General features: G+C 43.2%; 1 pseudogene; it reads left to right on the plus strand.

The window, feature by feature from the left end:
• Positions 1 to 1,055: 1,055 nt before the first annotated feature.
• Positions 1,056 to 23,143, plus strand: LOC146197894 (uncharacterized; annotated as a pseudogene).

Here is a 23,143-nt window from a genome sequence, read left to right on the forward strand (position 1 = left end):
GAAATTTGTTTTCCTATTTTGCACGTTGAAGTTTATTCAAAAATGTGATGGCATGGTGCTGAAGCTCCTCCTGAGCTTCGGAGGAGTATGAGTCGTCCAGCAAAGGGATCACTTTACGGTGCGTGCTGGTTTCATACGGATCTGAAAGATACGAGAGTAAACAATTAAAATAGTGGTCTGTCTCATTTATTCTTTCATTGAGAGTGTTTTCTGGAAGGTCGTTAATTAAAGCAGGTAAACTTAAAATGAAATGCTCAATTCGATTTAGACGCATTTCATTTAGCAAGGTGTGACAATGCAAGCCACCTGGTTTAGGTGGAAATGAAAAAGTTACGGGAAGAAGTCACGAAAATAACTACTTTGTAAGTGTAAGGGGGTAGGAAGGGAAGAAGCGGAAGGCATACGAATAAGCGCATGCCAGCGGAGGTGAGCGGCTTCAGTGAGGTCACGAAATGTCGCTATTCTTTGAGCATAGAAAATCCAGGCCCAGAATTTACCTCCTAGTAAACCCCCATTCACCCATATCCTCACGTTCGAAATTTCCAGGTACGTTCTTCTGCCACTAGAACACCTGTCTGAAGTTTGTTGATACGTTTTTCCTTCTTTTTTTTTTTTTTTTTTTTGCAAACGATATTACTGCGATCCGGGTTTCTCTCGGCTTACGTGAGGTGCGCTGTATGCTTGCTGTCATTGCCACCATAAGTGCTTTCTTTTTTCCAGCTTCTCTTTTCCGCGTGTATCGCTCTTTTTCTTCCTTCAATTGCATCTGCACCATCTTATAATTATAATGTGCACCATATTAAACTTTCCTTTATATGTACCGTGCTATTTTGTTGTTTAGAATTTTCTAAGTTCTCAAACAGCAATTGTCAAGTAAAATTGAGAACTCAGAACGAACTTATTCCTCTTCTTTGCCTGATTTCGAGAACTGCTCGCGTGAATGAACGTGTGCTCGAGGCTCCTGATCTGGCACTGACTGCAGTAAACGGCAGCGCGGAGCCAGCTTGCTTGCTCCGCTTTTTCTAGTGGGCTGACAAGGAGAACTGGCCACTCAAATGGAAGACACTGGAGTGGCTTTTGGGCGCACCAGCAGGATGACCGGAGGAGGCGCGAGCCGCGTTCTCCTTCGGGCCGCTCGAGATGGATCTCTGGTGCCCGTCCTCTCGGTGGCGCTCATACTGACCATCTTGGTCGCCATGGCCGTCATGTTCCAGGTGGGTGCTTCAACCCGTTCTTAGCGCACTCCTGTCGATCGCTACGAGGCTCATCAGAAGGAAACATTACATAAATATAAGGCAGTAGCGCTAACTCGGGAAACCTGGTGCAAGCCTAATGTCTGTGAGCACAATTATGTGCCCTTTACTCATGAAACAGAAGAAAAAAGTCGTCAGAAGGAAATCCTCCTGTTGCTGTGTTCGTCTCGTCAAAAGCTTCAGGAATGAGTCTATACATTGGAGGGGCTTCACTTAAATTCCGCCTTTAAGGGTGTAAGTCAACAGCGTTGATGGCTACTGCTTGCGGCTTCCTTTGTCAATCCTCGTGCATGTATATGCCCTCTGCTAGTCGCTTAATCCCCGATTCCTTACATTGTACTCCCATTATCTCACACACACTTATCAACATGCATTCGCAAGATACCTTATTATGTGCAGGACGAACAGATACATATATTAGGCCTCACAAGCCTTATGAAAGTTCTTACGTGACCGAAGTACAGCAAAAAGGCTCCAGTTGGTTCTGCTCATATCCCAACCGCTCATGCCATAGACCTACTCGATTTTGCAGCTGCCGCCATCGATCTCATGTGATCTCGTTATGACACACAACGCAACGGCTAACCACTGGCCTGGCATGCGACCTCCCAACTACGGTGTGGCCGACAACGCCGACGTCGTATTGTGTGGGGAAGCGCGAGGCCTTTACCGCAATAGCGTTCAATTTTTCTGCGGGGCTTCTGAAATGAAAGGGGTATGCGTAGTGGATGGAGTCGGCCATGAAATCAATCCAGCGTTCGAAGACGGACCCGAAGTGTGTGGAAGATAGTGGGAGGGAATGGTTTGGCACTCAGCCATGAGCGGGAAGTGTGCCACAGAATGTTCCACTGTGTTTTCAGAAGTCTGAAAGATAAAACTAACTTAATAAGAATAATGTTAGCTGAGAGACTAGCGGCATCTACCGACAAGCGGACGAAATGACAACGAGGATGACGTATCGGCAAGAGGCGAGAAGAGACGGAGGAGAGCGTTCGTGATGGACGGACGTAACGTCGGAAGTTCCATTATGTAACATTCTAATCCAGTTTAATCTTTATTAAATTTCGTTTCTTTGAGAACATCGATCGTGTCATCATGAGCTGCGAAGGCTGACAATAATCAATCTGTAACTTGGATAAGCTACTGTTGAGATAAAACTAGATAGCAAAAGTTGAGAAATAATCTCTTTAGGTGTAAACCACTTCAACGCATGCTGCCTGCAGGTGTACCTCGTCAAGAAAATAACCACGAAGAGCGTTGACGGCAACTGGAAGTTCCTAAAGTGGCGCAGCGCCGAGCAAACCTATGCCGACGGGCGCAATGTGCATGCCAGGGAGCCCATGTCTCACTCGGAGAGCGACCCGCTGGAAGTTGATTTCGAAGACCGGCCGCCAGATTTTCCCGGCAAGCCAAGGTGGGTAGTTCAGACACAAAGCAAATCGCGGTGGTCCGCAACTGAAATTTTCCCATTACTATGATCCCGTGTTCACAATTAATTCTGAAAGATTTCTAGCGCCCCATTACGAGAAAAACCGGCGACATGTACATAAATGCTACGACAATTCACAAGCATGGCTGGAGGTGCTTGGCTGGTGGCATGGATAGCAGTCTCGAATGTTGCATACCTCTGTGCGTCTGCCCGGTCCTCCTTATGACCATGCATGGGGCCAGGGTCATTAGGCAGGTGACGCGACAGAACACCAATTGATCGGCTGTTTTTGTGACGTCACGAGACCGCATGCTGCGGCCTAATTTTACGAAGCTGTTAAGTTAGACAGCATATTTGAAGCCATGCAGGCACGTTAATGCGGCTTCGTTAAAGCGGGGCTTCATAAATGTGACCTCTGCCAACTTGATCGGAATACGTCGCTGTCATCCTCATCAGCATGCGTCTGACAGGCGATAGTTGGCATGTGAATTGGATTGGCCGGGCACTTATTGGTCAGCATTCGAAGGAGGCAGCGTTCATCCGACGTGTTTTGATATCGTCTCTGGCACAGATTTAGGATTACGCCACGACGCCGGTGTACAGTGCCACAACGTATGCACGAGATCATATATAATCTGTAGTGACGAAACGTAATGTTTTCGCATTCTCACACGTCAGCAGTTTTAAGAGTATCTGTGGATTTGTTTTCTTCACAAGCCAGCGTCTACTGATCGATACACAAAAAAGACGGATTCTGACCTCATTTACAGAGGCTACGCTAAATGAGCGAAGAATTATGTATGAGGCATATACGCGCTCTAAATCTCCCATACGTCAGTTTATTTTCAAAACTCAGTTCATATGTTTCAACGATTATAAAAATTTACGGCAAACGCCACATGTTTTGCTATTTACCATTTTGGCACTTCGGACTCCATTTTCCATATATCCACATTTCCATTAGATGCAATAAAAGTAAGAACTGGGCCTATCCTTCTCATAAACCGAAAGAGAAGTAAGCTGGGTCATTTATTGCATCCTAGCACAAAATTAACAGCACAAAACACAGGTCTAGGAAGAGGCTTGAAAAAAAACTTGGGGTGGTCTGCCATTAGTATTTTTTCCCTTGCAAAATAAACTAGAAAGGCCCTGCCAAATGGCGAGCCGAGACAATCCACCACTGAAACAGCGTTAAAAAGACATAAAAAGTGTTTCACGAATGGAAAATAAAAGGTCTGCAAACGACTATTACCTTGTGTATCGTCATACGTAGGGCAGACTAGGCGTTGTTTAAGTGACAGGCTGAGGAAACCGTGCCCAGCGGCTCGAGGAACGGCGTGCGCAACTTTGCGAAGAGGCGAGTGTGCGCGACGGCGCCCGCCATCATCGGTAAGCTTCAAGACCGCGGCGGCACCATCCGCATCAAGTGGTTCCCGGCGCATGCGGACGAATCCTCACAGAATCAGAACGAGACAGCCCATTCGGCGGCGCCAGCGCTTATCTTCCGCGCCCCCGAGAGTGACCGTTCCGAGTAGTGGTTCAAAACAAAGGACCGAATGACCAGTTTCTAGGAAGTTACTAAGTGTTACCGCCTAGCTCGACGTATAACGCCGCCTCCTCACCCGGCACTCAATCGGGAGGAAGCGGGCATCCCGGGGCAAATACAGACCGGGTCACTCCTCGCCCTGGCGGTGCTACACGTCCTTCACCCAGACATTTACACGAGTGATGTGTGCAGTGTATGTGAAGTGGGTCCGGCGGACCAATGGCACATCATGTGGGACTGTTCAAGGTTCGCGCCTGAAGCTACATCCAAGACATTGTCGCCCGAAGTTCAAAGTGCTGTGCAAAGTATAGACAAGGACATCCAACTTTGGGCCGTCCAGCCGGCCCGAAAAGTGGGGGCCTCACGACCCACCACGAACGGGCCGGAATGAGGTAACGCGGAGTAGGGCATAACCCTGGCTCACAATTGGCCAGCGTCAAGACGCAATTAACCATCGCTTGCCGCCATTTCATCAAAGTTACACATACTAATATCATAACCAACTTATCGAAGGCGGCACGAGGAGAAACATACATGATCATGTGGCTACCTGTCAGTGCAATGCAAACTCTGATCAGATCAAGACTTTCAAAGCATACCAACACCAGTCAGTGCGCGAATTACTTTAGGCGCATAGCGTTCACCGCAGAGGAACGAACTACTTAGCTCTCTTTCACTAAATCTGAAAAGAAAATGATTAATTTTTTGACAGCTAGGAAACGAGAAAACAGAGCTGTGTGGCGCTTCCTCGACCTGTGTTTTGCGCTGATAATTGTGTGTGTTGGCATAAAGATAGTAATTTTTGCAATTGTTTATTGTTAGCATCCACTACGAGAGGAAGGCATCTCTTTTTTCCTCAAGTTTCGTCTCTCGCGCAAAAATCATCGCCACGCCATCGCAACATATATTGTAAGCTATTCACTCCTTGTAACCCTCCGCTACGCTCGACGACATCGTTTTCCTTTCTTTATAACTTTTTTCGTCACCCCGAAGTCACCTCCACGACGTGCATATGTCATAGGTAGAGTGTACGGAGACCGCTATCAAGTCGAAGTGCATGTTTATAAGCAAGCGCGCACTTCATGTTCGCAGGCATTCGATGTTGGCCAACGACTTCTACTTGAACGAGCCCAAGAGCTTCTGCGTCTTCAATGCCAAGAACTCGGGCCTGTCACGTCACGGCGTCGTGTACAACCTGAGCAGCTTCCCCTACCACCTGTGCACCCACGCCGTGTACTGGAGTGCCAGCGTCGACGGCGCCAATCGGATTCAGGCCGCAAACTTGGAGGTCGACCTATTGCAGGTGAGTGCGTGGACGTTGCAAGTTTTCATTACAGCACTAATAATTGGCCCAATATTGGTACAATTTTGACAATGTGTGGTCCACCGTAGGGCCAATTATTGCCAGCATTAGGCCAATACAAGGCCAATTGTTTGTGTCGCCTGGGAACAGTTGGGGCAGCGACTAAACTTCAAATGCAGTGCTTTAAAGCTCGACATTTGAAGAAGACATGTTTATTCCCGTTGTTACTGGCCGTACCTCCACAGCAAGGTGGTCTACAATGATTACGATAACGTATACTGCGTGCATACCTGAAAGACGTAGATTGTGAACATGTTACCTAACAGTGTAAAGCCTGCAGCGTCCGCGTAATTAAAATCTTAGCTTGAGGAAACAGCTGAAAGCTCGGCTAGTCGTGCATTTAGACTTCATTACACCATAAACTGGAGAATTCACTCTAGTAGGGAAGACTGAAATAGCTACGAGTGATCTGTGTGTACTCTACGTGCGCCTGGCCTGGTGAAATCCAAAACTTAAGCTACAATACTGAGCTTCCAATACATCATGAGGTGAAAAACTCACTCTTCTACCAGAGAGAAACAGGAGTTACTATTGTCTGCAACTTGTTTCCTGACTGCGGCAAAAAGCCCCTTTAAAATATTTTTTTTTTACTGTACTAACGTCTAACTAATGACGCTATCATCGTTGGTCTGTGTGTAAATTTCATATTTAATTCTAGTTTCTTAGCATTTTACTGTTTTCTACAACCATGCCATCCCATTCCACCCGAGCTTACTTTTAGGAAAAAGTGCAATAATGAACTTAACAAGTGCTTTTAGTCTCCTGAAAGAAGCAGACTATCTAAACAAACTGCACACCTGTTTTCACTTTTCCAACAATAACGTATTTTAACCTTGCTCTTGGCGCATAATAGCCTTAGCTGCTTGTGCTCAATAATAATAATAATAATAATAATAATAATAATAATAATAATAATAATAATAATAATAATAATAATAATAATAATAATAATAATAATAATAATAATAGTAATAATAATAATAATAATAATAATAATAATAATAATAATAATAATAATAATAATAATAATAATAATAATAATAATAATAATAATAATACTTTATTCACTTCAAAAAAACAATACAGGACGCGGACGCGCCAAAGCCGCAATTGGGCTTGTAGGGCGCCGTCCGGCAGCAGCAACAACCTCTGTTACCAAATCACAGAATTAATATTTTTTTTTTGTGGACGAAAACAGCATGAACTAGAGCTGCTCAAGCTCGGCAATAGCATAAAACCCAACACCGCACAAAGCAACACAATACACACTTCTAGCATCTATAAGTTTACAGTTGTTACCTTCCTTACTGTATGCTCCAAACTAAGGTCTGTCTGGCATTTTGAATAAGTAAATAGCATAATAGGTAGCAGCAGGTGGCAGCGGTGGCGTAGACGTATAACATCTGCCCGCATGCAAGAGGACCGCGGTTCGAATCCCGGTGCCTCGCAATTCTCCACCGGATTGCGAAACAAATTCGCGTGTCGATGGAATTGCATAAACAAATTTGGGGTGCGACCTGATGCCTGTGAACACCTCCGGCAACGCACTCCCAGGATTTGGCCACGTTGGTGCAGTAATGGGCCGAAACCTCACATAACTAGTCCTATAAAACCCCGGCCCTCAGTCATCAGCGGCTGCGCAGCAGCTCAATACAGCGGTGGTCAGACCTGTGACGCAGCGATGGATGCTAAGAATTTCAGGCTCCGCTGGACAGGCCACCATAGTAAACTGACCCTGGCAACGTTTAATGCTAGAACCCTAGCTAGTGAGGCTAGTTGAATAGTGCTGTTAGAGGAACTAGAGGGTATGAAATGGGATATCACAGGAATTAGTAAGGTTAGGAGGCCGAATGAGACATACACTGTACTGAAGGGTGGGCACTTGCTGTGTTATCGAGGTTTACTGAAGAGGCGATAACTGGCAGTAGGTTTCCTTTTCATTAAAGATATAGCTGGTAATATGCAGGAATTTTATAGCATTAATGAAAGGGTGGCAGGCATCGTAATATAGCTTAACGAGGGACATAAACTGAAGGTTCTACAGGCCTACGCACCAACATGTAGTCGTGATGACCAGGTAGTTCAAAGCTTCTACGAAGATGTAGAATAGGCAGCGCGGAAAGGGATGACACAGTATGCTGTACTGATGGGCCTTCATTACCAAGGTAGGGAAAAAGCAGGCAGCAGACCAGGCAGTGGGTTACTATGGCATTGGATCTGGGAATAGCAGGGGGGAGTTACTAGTTGATTTTCCAGAGCGCAATAAATTCTGAATCATGAATACCTTGAATGAATGCGCTAAGGAAGAAGGCGGGGAACGTCATCAGAATATGTTCAACATAGTCAACATAATCAAAGTATCCGAGGAGCTCTTTACAGTTCTTTACACTAACCAAAGTAGTGAGGACAATAATTTGATTGGCAATAAGAAAAAACTGTCAGACCAATGACAGTTCTTTACACTAACCAAAGTAGTGAGGACAATAATTTGATTGGCAATAAGAAAAAACTGTCAGACCAATGACGAAGGACAAGGTTAAGAAAATTTTAGAAACTATGAAAAGGAGGAAAGTAGCTGGAGAGGATAAGTAACTGTAAATTTCTTGAAGGGGGAGATATCGTGCTAGGAAAACTGGCCACCCTCTATACGCAATGTCTGGTGTCACCGACGGTACCAGAACCATGGAAGAACTCAAACATGGTTTTAATTCACAAGAAATGGGTGTTAAGAACTTGAAAATTCCAAACCGATCAGCTTATATTCTCTTGCGTGTAAGCTACTTACTAAGATAATCGTTAATAGATTATAAAGAAAGGTGTTAGGCAAGGAGACACGATCTCCCCAGTACTATTCAGAGGAAGTATTCAGAGACTTGAAATGGGAGCAGTTAGGGATAATGGTAGCTGGAGAATACCTCAGTAATCTACGATTCGAAGATGACATTGACTTGCTAAGTAACTCAAGGGAAGAACTGCAAAGAATGGTAGATGACCTGGACAGGAAAATCAGGAAGGGAGGCTTGCAAATCCTTATGTTAAAACAGCGCTAGAAACACGGACAGATAGAAAGACAAACACACATTGCGCTTAACTGTCAACTGAACCGTACTGTTTTAACATAATACCCACCTAACTCGCCCAACAAGCCACTTGAAATTAAATATTTAGAAGACTAAGATAATGTTCAACAGCCTTGGGAAAGAACAGCACTTTACGCTAGCTAGCGAAGCACTGGATGCTGTGGGCGAATAAGTTTACCTAGGATAGGTAGTAACCGCATATACAGATCGTGAAAGGGAAATAACAAGGAGAATACGTTTGGGAATAATCGCATTTGGCAAGGACTCTTAGATTATGAATAACAGCTTACCGGTATCACTCAAGAGCAACCTATACAAAAGTTACATCTTACCTGTACGCACCTATGGTACTGAAATGTGGAGTAACGAAAAGGGTTATACTTAAGTTGAGGGCAACGCAGAGGTCTATGGAACGAAAAAAGGTTGGGGTAACGTTAAGAGATAAGAAGCGTGCGTGCAGAGTGGGTTAGAGAAATAACTCAAGTTAAGGACATTCTAGGAGAAATCATGAAGAAGAAATGGGCATGGGCAGGACACGTAGTGCAAAAAGAGGATAACCAATGGTAGCTCAAGGTAAACTGGATTCCAAGGGAACGAAAGCGTAGCAAGGGGCGGCAGAAAGTAAGGTGGGCGGATTAGGTTAAGAAGTTCGCAGGGGTCAAGTGAATGCGGCTAGCACGGGACCGGATTATTGGGAGGAATATGGGATAGGCATTCCCCTGCAGTGGGTATAGTCCGGCTGATGATGATAATGATAGATACAGTGCACGAGGCACAGATATGCGCAAATTCCGGGTAGGCATCTGCAGCGTTAAAAACTGGCGAATTCCACGCGACAGGCATGCGAGTGTCCTGAAAAGAGATCAAAAAAATTAAAAATAATGCAATACATACCTGATAGTTAGGGATAATTTGTTTTGATAGCTTGCGACCAAACGCTCAACTTTCGAAAAATTAAAGCAATGTGAAACCTTCAAGGAGAAATGGGAAAGCTTGAGTGCTTTTGCTGCTGCAGCTGCGACATTAGGCGCATCCTCAGGTTCTAATTCTTATTTTGTTCTTTCTTATTTTTCATTTTTCTTTATTACTGATTTTGCTTAATGCTCTCATTTGTTTATTTCCCTCAATGCCCTCCAGCGTCCCTACGCTAGACCAGTAGAATTATGGGAAGGTTAGAAAGAATTCGGCGGAGAGTAGTGGTTTACTTCGTTCGGCTGGAAAAAAGAATGATGTACTGGCGTGGAAACGATTTCTTTAACTGTCACGACAAGAGAGCATGCTTTGTCGACAGATAATGATGACCAGCATTGATAACACGCTCTGATGACGTCGCGCATGAGCCAAGAAATGATTTCACATCATGTGCATCATGGGGAGCCTGAGAGACAGCGCTTTCAATTTGCTCGCTGAATTTACTTCAGAGGCTGAAATAAAGTAAAGCCAAGAACTAGCTCATGACTTGCACCAAATTCGTTACAACTAATGTAGAAGCAAAAGCGAAGGAAAAGTCGCTCATGAAAAAATACACTTAAGTTATGTGCGCGCTTTGTTTATTTTGACATTTCGTGGGCAAGATTTAGCGTTTGTAACTTCTTTTTTCTTTTCTTTTTTTCAGTTGTCACTAATATCTGATGATGGCCAGGATCTAAAGTCAATTCCACAGCCACATTTTACCAATTGTGTACTTTTATTCGCACACATAGATATGCACATCCGAATTCAGGAATGCATTTACGTTTATCCAAATACATTTGTGCGTTTCACTTCATCTTCATTTTCCCAAAAAGCGCAGTTCTGTCCAAAACAATGCTATGATATCTACTGACTATTAAAGCACTAAGCGGTAAAGAAGAAATTTGGCATAGGCAAAAACCAGATGTATGCGATAAGGGACAAGGCGGGCAACGTCATCACTAATATGGAAAAGATAGTCAAAGTAGCCGAGGAGTTCTATACAGATCTCTACAGTAGCCAAAATAGTCAGGACAGTAATGAGATTGGCGGTAGGGAAAAACAGTCAGACGTTCCACCAGTGACGAAGGACGAGGTCAAGAAAGCACTAGAAACTATGAAAAGGGGGAAATCAGCTGGAGAGGATCAGATAACTACAGATTTGCTGAAGGACGGGGGGGATATCGTGCTAGAAAAACTGGCCACCCTGTATACGCAGTGCCTGGTGTCATCGACGGTACCGGAACCATGGAAGAATGCAAACATTATCCTCATTCACAAGAAAGGGGACTCTAAGGACCTTAAAAATTACAGACCAATCAGCTTACTGTCTGTTACGTATAAGGTATTTACTAAGGTAATCGCTAATAGAATCAGGACAACCTTAGACTGCAATCAAGCAAAGGATCAAGCAGGGTTTCGGAAACGGTACTCTACTATCGATCATATCCATACCATCAATCAGGTAATAGAAAAATGCTCGGAATATAACCAGCCCTTATACATAGCGTTCATTGATTACGAAAAAGCATTTGACTCAGTTGAAACCTCGGCGGTGATGCAGACATTGCGAAATCAGGGGGTAGACGAGCCGTACGTGAAAGTGCTGGAAGATATATATAGTGGCTGCACAGCAACCATAGTTCTGCATAAAGAAAGTAACAAAATTCCCATAAAGAAAGGTGTTAGGCAAGGAGACACAATCTCTCCAGTACTGTTCACAGCTTGTTTAGAGGAAGTATTCAGAGACTTGGAATGGGAGCAGTTAGGGATAAGGGTAGATGGAGAATACCTCAGTAATCTGCGATTTGCTGATGACATTGCCTTGCTAAGCAACTCGGGGGATGAACTGCAAATAATGATTGATGACCTAGACAGTAAAAGTAGAAAGGTAGGCTTGAAAATCAATATGCAGAAGACTAAGGTAATGTTCAACAGCCTCGGGAAGGAACAGCAGTTTACATTAGGTAGCGAAATACTGGAAGTAGTAGGCGAATATATCTACTTAGGACAGGTAGTAACTGCAGATCCGGACCACGAAAAGGCAATAACAAGAAGAATACGATTGGGATGGAGCGCATTTGGCAAGCACTCGCAGACTATGGCTAGCAGCTTACCAGTATCGCTCAAGAGGAAAGTATACAACATTTGCATCTTCCCTGTACTCACCAATGGGGCTGAAACGTGGAGGCTAACCAAGAGAGTTCTACTTAAGTTGAGGACAACCCAGAGGGCTATGGAACGAAAAACGGTAGGGGTAACATTAAGAGATAGGAAGCGTGCAGTGTGGGTCAGAGAAATAACTCAAGTTACCGACATTCTAGTGCAAATTAAGAAGCAATGGACATGGGCAGAACATGTAGTGCGAAGAGAGGATAACCGATGGTCGCTGAGGGTAACAAACTGGATTCCAAGGGAAGGAAAGCGTAGCAGGGGGCGGAAGAAAGTTAGGTGGGCGGATGAGATTAAGAAGTTCGCAGGGTTCAAATGGATGCAGCTAGAACAGAACCGGGTTAAGTGGAGAAATATGGGAGAGGCTTTCGCCCTGCAGTGGATATAATAAGGCTGATGATGATGATGATGATGATGATGATGATGATGATGATGATGATGATGATGATGATGATGATGATGATGATGATGATGAAAGCACTAAGCTAAAAGCCATCACGCATCGCTGCCATGTCACTGCAAGTGAGGAAGCAATATTCTTACCTGTTATTTCACCCCTTCAATTCCTTGTATGCTTAGTTTTCAGGTGACATTTTCTAGTAAAACATGTGGACCCTAGGAAACAACGGTTGCTTATTTAGAAAATATTGCTTTTCCTTAGAGTAGACTAAATGAGGAGAGGCATAAAACGTCGGCGGATACACTTAATACTTCATACGTGTGGGATTGTGAAACCATTGCTCCATGCGGCCGGGAAGTATTTCGACGTTCGTTGAAAATTATCGCCGTATTTATTGGGTATCAAACTGGCTATTAGTACCTTCTCTCTGCAAACCAAAGGGGGGTCACCGAGTTTGCATGGCGTAGTAGCAAACTGTAGTTGAAACCTTAAGAGTTGCTGAACTTCTATTCTTATTCCTCACATTGCTATGAGTCCTCGCCGCGATCTTCTTTTTCTTGTTGGTAAGACGTGCTACTCATGTTTTCTAGTTTCTGCAAAATCAGCGATGACGTGTGTAGTCCGGTCTCATGACGTCGCAGAAACCACTGAATAGTCTGTGCCCTACTGCTGATGTCACCTGCCAAGCTCACGGTTTTTTTTTTCTTTTTTTTTTTAAAGACAGACAGGCAAAAGCTTAATGAGACAGTAGCAATGCCTTCGAATTAGGATAACGATGTCCTTTGAGAATATGAAATAAAAGAAATGAGGTCAAAGTAATTCTTGAAAATGCCTAAACAGTAAAATGATTAAGCTAACAGAGCTTCACTGCCAAGCATAGAATACTCGTTTCTGCAGTCACGAAGAAAACCCGGTACAAGATACGAGCAGGGAATTCAGTTCAGTTCAGTTCAGTCGTTCAGTTGTGTCCGACTCTTCGTGACCCTATGGACCATGTCGCGCCACGCTTTCCGGTCTCTCACTATCTTCCTAACATCACATAACTTCATCTGCAGTGCCTCGAGGATGCCATCTAACCATCGCGTTCGCTGCCTACCCCTTCTCCGGTGACCTTCAACCTTTCTCAACATCAAATCTTTCTCCAGCGACTCCTCTCTTCTCATCAGATGACCAAAGTATCTGAGCTTTAACTTTAGAATTTGACCCTCCAATGAGCCGTCAGGGTTTATGGTCGACAATATCGACTGATTTGATCTTCTGGCAGTCCAAGGAACTCTCAAGAGTCTTCGCCAGCACCACAATTCAAACGCGTCAATTCTTCGGCGGTCAGCCTTTTTAACAGTCCAACTCTCGCATCCATACATCACAACTGGAAAGACCATAGCACGACTTATACGGATCTTGGTTGGCAGACTAATGTCTCTGCTCTTTACTAGGTGGTCAAGGCTAACCATTGCTCTCTTTCCCAGAAGCAGGCGTCTCCTAATTTCATGGCTGCAATCTCCTTCCGAGGTTATCTTGGAGCCCAAGAAGAGAAAATCTGTCACAGCTTCCACTTCTTGTTCATTGATGCTCCAGGACTTGATAGGGCAAGTCCTGGAGCAGGGAATACGAAATAATAAAAATACGAAATGCGATTATATATATAAACAACCAATACTGTATAAATAATACACAGCATTCCAAAAAAACAGCCGTAAAATCACTTTGTCTGCCCAAATTGTTTCACTTTCAGAATAGCTTACTTTAGAAAGGAAACGCAAAGCGACAACTGAGCAGCCACTACTGAGCAGTCTTTAGCTACGATCTTCAAAACAACTACTTCGCACTACTCCAACGCGTAATTCAAGCCAAAATATACCTGTATTATGAATGTAACAATGAACTTTGCTGGCCATAGAGCAATAAGTTTGGAAATAACCACAGCGACATGATCGTTAGGATGACCTGCGATTCTATATGCTAAGCTTTCTGTAAAAGATGTCTGCGAAGCTCTTTGAACATTACGATTCATCATAATGAAGCTTCAATGAAGCGTGTTCATGTGCATCAGATAGACGACACCATTACTCCAGTTTCTAGAATCGGTCAAAATTGTACCTTGAAATCTGTGTGTTTACTATCTCAAAAAGTACTGTAATTCGAGAAATAAAAGTAAGCCTAATAGGTCTGGCGCCAGTACGTAATACGAGATTCAGCGACACGGGGTGAGCCAGTTACAACTCTGGCTATAAAATAAGATCCACTTCACTGCTAACCTCCAGATAGTTCCCATCACTGCCAGACACTGGTTCCGACAATTACTAATGCTACAACTACTACTGCTTCTGCGAATCCCAACAAGAAGGAATTGAACGCTTAACATCTGTAACGGTGAAATGATACAATCTCCGGCTCAACGTCCCCCCAGTCTTCACATAACTTCCTGATCCATGGAGACCCCGTACTTCCCTTTCCACGGTAATAACCTCCCGGATATTTCCCGTGATCGCCTTCCTCCGGTTTGGAAAAGCTATTGCTAATAATAATAATATTATTACTTCCACCACTACTAATACCACTACCACTGCTGCTATACTACCCCTACCACCAACACCACTACAACTACTAATAGTGGTGGTATTGCCTCTTATAACACTACTAACACTATTACTGCCACTATTACCTACCTTCACAACCACAACCACAACCCCCCCTACTACTACTAGCATTACTTCTCTATACCACTACCACTGCTGTTCCACCCCTCACACTATTAATGCTGCTAATACTACTGCCGTTGTTGCTACTACTTTCAGTACTTGTACTATTATTACTACTATTACTACAACTACTACTGTTATCAGTACACCGCACTAAACCTACGGGTCCGGGGCTCATCAGCTGCGCTGTAAAGCATGTAACGATTTCTCCCAGCAGCACTATATTGACTGTGAGCGCTCATGTACCTGTTTTCGGCACTTCAAAGATCTTCTATCGGATGTGCATGCATTTTGTTGCAGAACGCCTTTGCCAAGTTCCCGGGGCTCAAGTCCGGCAACCCGTTTCTGCGCGTTTTCATCGGCGTCGATGATGATGCGAGCCTGCAGCGCATTTCGCACGACGCAGAGTCCGTGGTCAACTTCACGCTTATGACGTTGCGCTGGGTGATCGAAAGACACTACGACGGCATTTTCCTGCGCTGGTCGCCTCCGCTTAAAGAAGGATCCTCGCAGTTCCCGGCCCTTGTCTCACACATGGTCAAGACCTTGAAGAGGGTCCGGGGCCTCTCCGTGGGCGTAGTGGTCCCACTAACCTCCAGCGGCAGAGATTTCTATGCCGATATGGGACACCTAATCAACGTGCTCGAGCCGTACTCGATGCTCGTCGATCCTTTCACGACTAGTTCCGAAAGTGGGGGCACCAGCTCCTACTTCCGGAGTTTCTTTCCTTACACGCTGGATAGCATTGCCAAGTACCGCGACTTCTTCGGCCGCACAGTGGAGACGGATCGAAGCAAACACAGCTACATCTGCTACCCTGTGTCGATCGCCGGCTACTCCTTGGCGCTCGAAGATTTTTCGGCCGGTCCTGGCGCGTCGCGGGGTCGGAGATCAATGCTCCCAAGCTCTGCTGGCCTCCAGCTCAAGTCCGGCTTGGTCGTGACCCCGTACGACGCGACATGCGGCAACGGCACTGATTCAAGGTAACTGTATGCTTTAATAGCATGATAGAAATGTATACGAGAGGTACTTATGACGCAGTGCCTCCTACTTTTTATACCTCGGTCCGTAAACTCTGCCTCTTATCCCAATTTTCTGTAATGTATCTTGCGCAGAAATAACGAGCGTTTTGTTTCGAGCGTGTTCGACTAATTCATGGTTTTATTAATAAGGCATCAAGTTCTACTCTTTCACTTCACAAAAAGTATAAAATCCGTCCTGCCTATACTACTGCGGCTACCCTTCATCTCAAGGAATACAAAGAAACGCTTCAAAGGAACGCAGCCTTTTGTTCCTAAGAAGCAGGCGAATTGAGTATGGCAATCACAAAGCTATGTATACAAGCTTATAAGCTATCCTTTGTTCATTGCGGTTACAAAAATGTTATATTTTCGGTCCTGTATAATGTGCGCAGTAATAACCGTCAAAAGTTGACGTAACTCGCGTTATTAAATTAGAAGCGAGCGTAATTGCATTTCATCGACGTGTTTGCGGCCTAATTTTCTAGATTGAGCATACGACTCAAGTTTGTCGTGCTGTCGGCGCGGAGGTCCCAGTGGGTCGCGTACCAGGACAAGAGCAGTCTGGAGCAGCTCCTGGAAGCAATGCGGCAGGTGACCGGCGGCTCTCCTTGCATGGGCGTCTGGGACCCGGAGTGGGACGACATCGCAGGTCACTGCAGCATGCAGGGTGCCAAGACGGAGCCGTACCCTCTAACCAGGACGATCTTCATGGGCAGAGTTCGAACGCACCACGTACCTTCCAGAGGCTCACACCTGGCGACCAACACATCTAACTCAAACAGAATATTTTCCTTAACGCTTTCATAACAAAGCGCATGTAGTAAAATCGGTCGCAACAACGTCCTCGCTTAACCTGTCAAGTTCGTATAAACAAATTTTGATAAAGATGGCGCAATAATGATAACATCAAGATGGTGATTTCGATATGTTCATATGTAATAAGTACCTTGATCAGTAGAATAATTAAGCTCTCACTAGAAAGCTAGTGTTATGATTTCATTGTTGAAATTTTACTGAGGCGCCATATCTCCACTAGCTGTACACAGGGTCTTTGAAGCGAACCGCTGCTACTGTTATTTCATAACATTCACTGCGTGTTCGCAATTGCGGGCCCTTCTACGTCCACACACTCTTACGAGAACCAGCCTCGAGCTGGCAACCTCTCGACGCCATGGAGCCAAAAACTGGTTTACGCAGGTCTTACATCTTTGCTTTCTTGTCACAACATACCTTGACACCCAATATAAAATTCATTTTATCTAACTTGGCTCTGCGTTCAGCTCCTGTCAGTTATACGTATTTGGTAACCTTTTTTCTCTCCTATAGATTACTCGCGTTGTAATTACTTGGTCCTGACGTCCTCGCTCACAATATCCCCAATGTTTGAGCTGGACCTCTTCTTTGAAGGACTTCTTTTTTTATTCAGACAATACGCTAAAAAGGATCTCTGCACCGATTATGCATATTTATCAATGGAATGTATTCGTTTTGCGCTCGCATAAAAGCTTGTGCCGCTATTGTTGCGTGTTTCTAGATCATGAACTTTTTGGTTATATAATGTTGGACTCCGGTCGCCTACACGCGTTTGCCTTTTACTTCGCTAGTGACGTGCTGATTTCTACCGCACGCACTTCGGCGCCACTGAACTGTCTACTGCTGAACAGTGGATATTATCTTAGAGAAATGAATAGAGCTCGTGCACGTTTGCGTAGCTGTTTGCAATACCCACCATAAAGTAACAAGAGCCCATGTTTTATTTATTTATTTTTTTTACAGAACATGAAAACTTAGCGCGCTTCAGAGCCATCTGCTGGCAAAGCAGATAATAAGTCGGTTTTATATAGATGGCTAACTGAGAATAACTTAAGCAGGATCTATGCTTTTTGCTGTCGCATTATCTTGTAAGCCCAAGTGCACAGGCCTTTCAGTGCGTCAATATATCACTGTACCCCTAAAAGAAGCAGCAGCATAGGGCTGCAAACGGCTGAAAATATTCTTGGTCTCTCATAGTGTGATTGCAACTCTAGATCCATTTTTCCCAGTGAAGTTCTTCCGAATCATGAATTGCTTGGTGTTCTTCATTCAAGGGCCCGTCAGTTCTGCGAATGAGTCCAAGTTCTACTTTTGGTTCTTTTTTACATAGTATTCACTTCATTATATTACAGCCCATTATCTTCACAGGTTAACTTTGAGGTTTTGTGTAAATGTTTTTTAACTGTAAACGCGGTACTGCACTAACGTCTTGAATTGTCTGAAAAGATTTGGAGAGAAGAATTGTTTATTACAGCACCTCCAAATGCAACCTAAAACAAGAACCACGAAAGGAGGAGTTGTAAGTCATTTGCTAGGCAGTATTTCTTTTAAAGAAACAATTCAGGATTAAGCCATTCCACTACCCTTTTCTGTCAGCTACTAAAAGACGATTGAACAACATCCCCTCTGTTCTACTTCAGAATGTGATTACATATGGAGAAAAATTTAAAATTGTTTCGTAGCCAGCTATACTGCTTCTTCACTGCCGCGTATTTTTGCATAAAAATCTGCGCCCCAAAAGAAATAAAATTCCGAGAGAACTGCAGAATCTGCAGTGGAAAAATGCGAAAGCCTGTGCGTTGCTGCTGCACATGGTACATCGCGGCGGCCCTTGCAGATATTTTGCAAGCGAGGCCGGGGCTCATGCCGCGAATTGGAAATTTCTTTTTGTTACAATACATTATATATATACATTACATTAATGTAACGTACTCGTAATCTCGTCATATCGGCTTATTTATGCAGCAGGCATGAAGACATATATAGTTCCATTAAAGCTGTCATGCAGCAGAGCATTCTGATGATATGCAAATGCCATCAAGAGACATCGCGTTCAAGAACCTTACAAGAACTTGTAGACGGGCTAGATGATTTTCAGCTTCAGCGCCTGGTTTCCAGTCCCTGTCCCGTGTCCTTCCTTTTCTCTCGTGTGCGTGTGTATTTTTTGCGCTAAGAATGCCGTCTGAAGCTCAAGAACATTAATGTTTCACCATGTCCGAGATATGAAATAATAAAATTAAGAGCTGGATTCGATGCCACTGTATCCCACAATAAGCAATAGATTATAGGACCGATAAAAATTCAACTGTCACTTGCTTTTATCCACAAATTTGCAAAATAGCGAGTTTACTCCACTTTAATCTATGATCAGCTCTGCCCACAAGCAGAAAAAGGCTTTTTATAAGCATTGGACTGTTTTGAATATTGCATGAAAAGGGACTAAATTCAGCAAAGAATGAATCTAATTTCTGACCCCTTTTTTAAGGGGAAAGCCTAAGCAATAAAATAAAAACAAGCGCCCAATTTTATATAATGTTTTTATTCTACATAATGTAACACGAATAGGACCTGATATTTATGAATATTTCGTTAGTCTTATGCAGTTTAAATGCAAATAGAAGAAGGTGATATTCTTTAATTCGAATCAAGGTAATTCGTTTTTTATATTGTATTTTGGCGAATTACGAAGTAATATCGATAACTAATAGACATGTAGAGTGCTACAACTTTTTTGCAGCAAAAAGAACAAGGCCTGCGTAATACCGAGAAAAAGCTTCTATGGCAACAAGTTATTGGATGGTACGATAATATAAGGCTATATATTGATAATTTCCGGTACAAGCTCTCAGTTTTACATTAATTTGTATATATTTCAACAACATAATGTAACACATTTCTAGCCCCTGATGATTCTGAGGAATGAGAGCCCTTCAGGAAGATTTTATAAAACCCGAAGATGATCTTTTTTTTATTATTATTATTGGGATCAGTCGTCCGTTTTTTGCTGTTTTCGAAACTTGGCCCAAATCGACGCGTTGTGGAGAAAACATCTGACAATCCAGGGCCTCATATTTTGTCTGAAATTAAAAAGTATAATTGCTTCCGTAATAAAACAAAATGTTCTAGTGAAAACAACCCAGTTCGTGCCAGAACGCAAGGTTTTAAATCGACTTGTTTGCAGCGCGCTGCTCCTGTGGCAAAGTTTGCGATTTGTTTAGTAAAGCAAGTGCGGCCAAAAAAAAATGCTCCCAACTCCTCTTAGAGTAAAATGGGTATAGATTTACTGAGTAAAATATAATGCACGGCAAAATTTTAGCACGCAAGCAACAGGGCTCCAAAGTTTTGCAACGTTTTAAAATGGCAAAAACGGAATTTCCTACCTCTAGTGATATACGCTATTTTTCCCCGAGGTAAATACTGCATATGTTGCAAAACTAAGGTTCATTCCTTTGTATCGAGACATTTACCCACTACATATAAAAATTCAAAACAAAAATGGTCTTGTGACCTCGATTACCATTATCACCTGACCACAGATGATTCTGAGGTAATGAGAGCCCTTCAGGAAGATTTTATAAAACCCGAAGATGATCTTTTTCTTTATTATTATTAAGATCAGTCGTCTGTTTTTTGCTGTTTTCGAAACTTGGCCCAAATCGACGCGTTGTGGAGAAAACACCTGATAATCCAGGGCCTCATATTTTGTCTGAAATTAAAAAGTATAATTGCTTCCGTAATAAAACAAAATGTTCTAGTGAAAACAACCGAGTTCGTGCCAGAACGCAAGATTTTAAATCGACTTGTTTGCAGCGCGCTGCTCCTGTAGCAAAGTTTGCGATTTGTTTAGTAAAGCAAGTGCGGCAAAAAAAAATGCTCCCAACTCCTCTTAGAGTAAAAGGGGTATAGATTTACTGAGTAAAATATAATATAATATATATATATATATATATATATATATATATATATATATATATATATATATATATATATATATATATATATATATATATATATATACGTCCGCCACTTTGGTTGAGGGTGGCGCTGGTGAACACTCTCAAAGTTCGTATACAGACAACATTAATACCCAAGAAAGTAGCATGGGGGACAGCGGCCGATGTAGCTCAGTTGGCAGAGCACTGGACGCGATATTCGGAGGTCATGGGTTCGGATCCCACCATCGGCACGTTGTTTTTTCTTCTACTTCGTGTTTAATTATCTTTCCCCTGAACAGATTACATTACTAATTTATGTTATTATCGAAGTAAAAAATTAAAAAAAAAAAGACAAAGTACAGTCCCCAATGCTTTCCTTGGCCTCGCCGACTGTTGGCTTCTTTCCTTCATATATATATATATATATATATATATATATATATATATATATATATATATATATATATATATATACTATTCAATAGAATACGAGTGCGATTAGGCACATTGCCGTTCCCCAAAACCTGCAGCAACGGAAGTGCCGGATGCGTGACTCAAGAGAACATCGAGCATAAAGCGCAGTGCAGAAACTGAAATGCAGTATTAATAAAATAGTTGTCTGTATCAAAAATAACTTATTGTAAAGAGCTTAAAACATTGTTGGCGTCCATCGCGCCATTTTGTGCTACGTTAAATGAGTAAACTTAAATATCGGAGCAGCGTAATTTTGTTTAAAAAGTGTGAAGCGTGGTAAACGGCAGCTGTTTCTGAGAGGTGTCTTTGAGTGCAACCTAAAGGTAGCATATACTCACTGAAGGCAGGAATTGATTACGGTGAATGCAATTGTATATTGTAACCGTTGTCATACCGTCACATCCTGACTGTTTTCGCGGCTGGTTTTGCTGCTATTAAGAATAAAAACATCGCAGTATGCAACCTAAAGGGGAACATACCCCACAAAGAGCGACAAGTAATGCGTTGTTTAAATGCGCTATTATTCGTTTTGATTCAACGTACTATTCCAAAGGTAAAGTGAAGCGCAAACGAAAGACGATCCACAAAGAAGAGGCAAACACAAGGACAGGCGGGGCAAACACAAGGACAAGCGCTTGTCCTTGTATTTGCCTCTTCTTTGAGGATCGTCTTTCGTTTGCGCTTCAATTTACCTTAGAAATAATGCACATACTAGCCCCAACCAAAATTTTATCAACGTACTATAGATGGCGCGACGGACGCAACTGGAATGTTCAAAGTATTACTGCAAGCAATTTCAATCCAAAACACATAGCTTTATTGGCTTCTTTTTTGTTGTGTTATATTTTTTAGTGACGCACCGGGCACTTCCGTTGTGCAGTTTTCGGGGAATGGCAATACGCCGCGATTAGGCCAGTTTTCTGTCCATACTGGAAGGTATGCAGGTACTTGTGAGATTTTATTTCTTTGTAATGTTTCACGCATTTTTATAGTCCTCAGTTGACCGATTCTCCTAGAATGTCCAACTAGCGATAGTCACCAGGTTAGGCGCAATTCCGATCTTTCAGGGGTGGGCCCCCGCAACTTTACGACTATTTAGAATTTTAAAAGTCACTTAGTACCACTTAATGATGGACACCACACCCAAAGGGTATATTTTCGTAATTTATATGATTGCTTCATTGTGTTTGAAAAAAAGTACTAGAAAACATGCAACGATGCGGATTCACTCATATGCTTCGGCATTCAAATATGCTGTGCTAATCCACTAAGCCATAGAAACCTCGCGCTTGTTAGGAGGAAAAAATGAGAAAAGCAGTCAGCGAAGCCATGGAAAGCCTATCGTTGTTCAACAGTTTCTGGCTGACGGGAGCAGATGAGTGACAATTTAGCACAAACACTTCTTCAGCTAGCAGGTAAGATTGATTCGCGGAGTTTATATGAAAATAATTAGGAGCAACGATACTTAAGCTCCTAATTTCGTGCTTACCTACTTTAAATATTTATTCTCTTTTCTTCTAGGTAGGGTGGTTGACCTGCTGCCCTGAACCATTCATAGTTCGGAAACATGCTTTATGTGCTTTGTAATATTTCCATAATAGCTCCTCCAGGCACATGGCCTTTTTTTTTTCACATCCGCGGATACATTCCTGGCCCCCTGGTGCTGTCCCTTACTGAAAATACACCTATACTTTATTACATCTCTCAGAAAAACAATCAATGTAGCAATAGCTCAAGAGAACGCAAGGTCACAAGCAAATAACTCAAAATCATTTAACAGTAGTGAGGTGATCGCCCGCAAATAAAATTTTTCGGCACTGGCCATGCTATGCGACATGTATCGTTCTGCGAACAGGCGTTCAAGCGAACGAGTAAAAGAAAGGAAGAAGCGCCAGCAAGCACGGGGCCTCGAGCTTGCCACGAGAGCACCCAGAGAAGAAGAAGCCGCCCAGGAGGACGGCCGCAAGTACGGCCAGCTCTCCACGACGCGTTCTGGAACCTGA

This window comes from Amblyomma maculatum, chromosome 2 (genome assembly GCF_055883805.1).
Source record: "Amblyomma maculatum isolate TAMU_Amacu chromosome 2, ASM5588380v1, whole genome shotgun sequence".
Classification (NCBI taxonomy): domain Eukaryota; kingdom Metazoa; phylum Arthropoda; class Arachnida; order Ixodida; family Ixodidae; genus Amblyomma; species Amblyomma maculatum.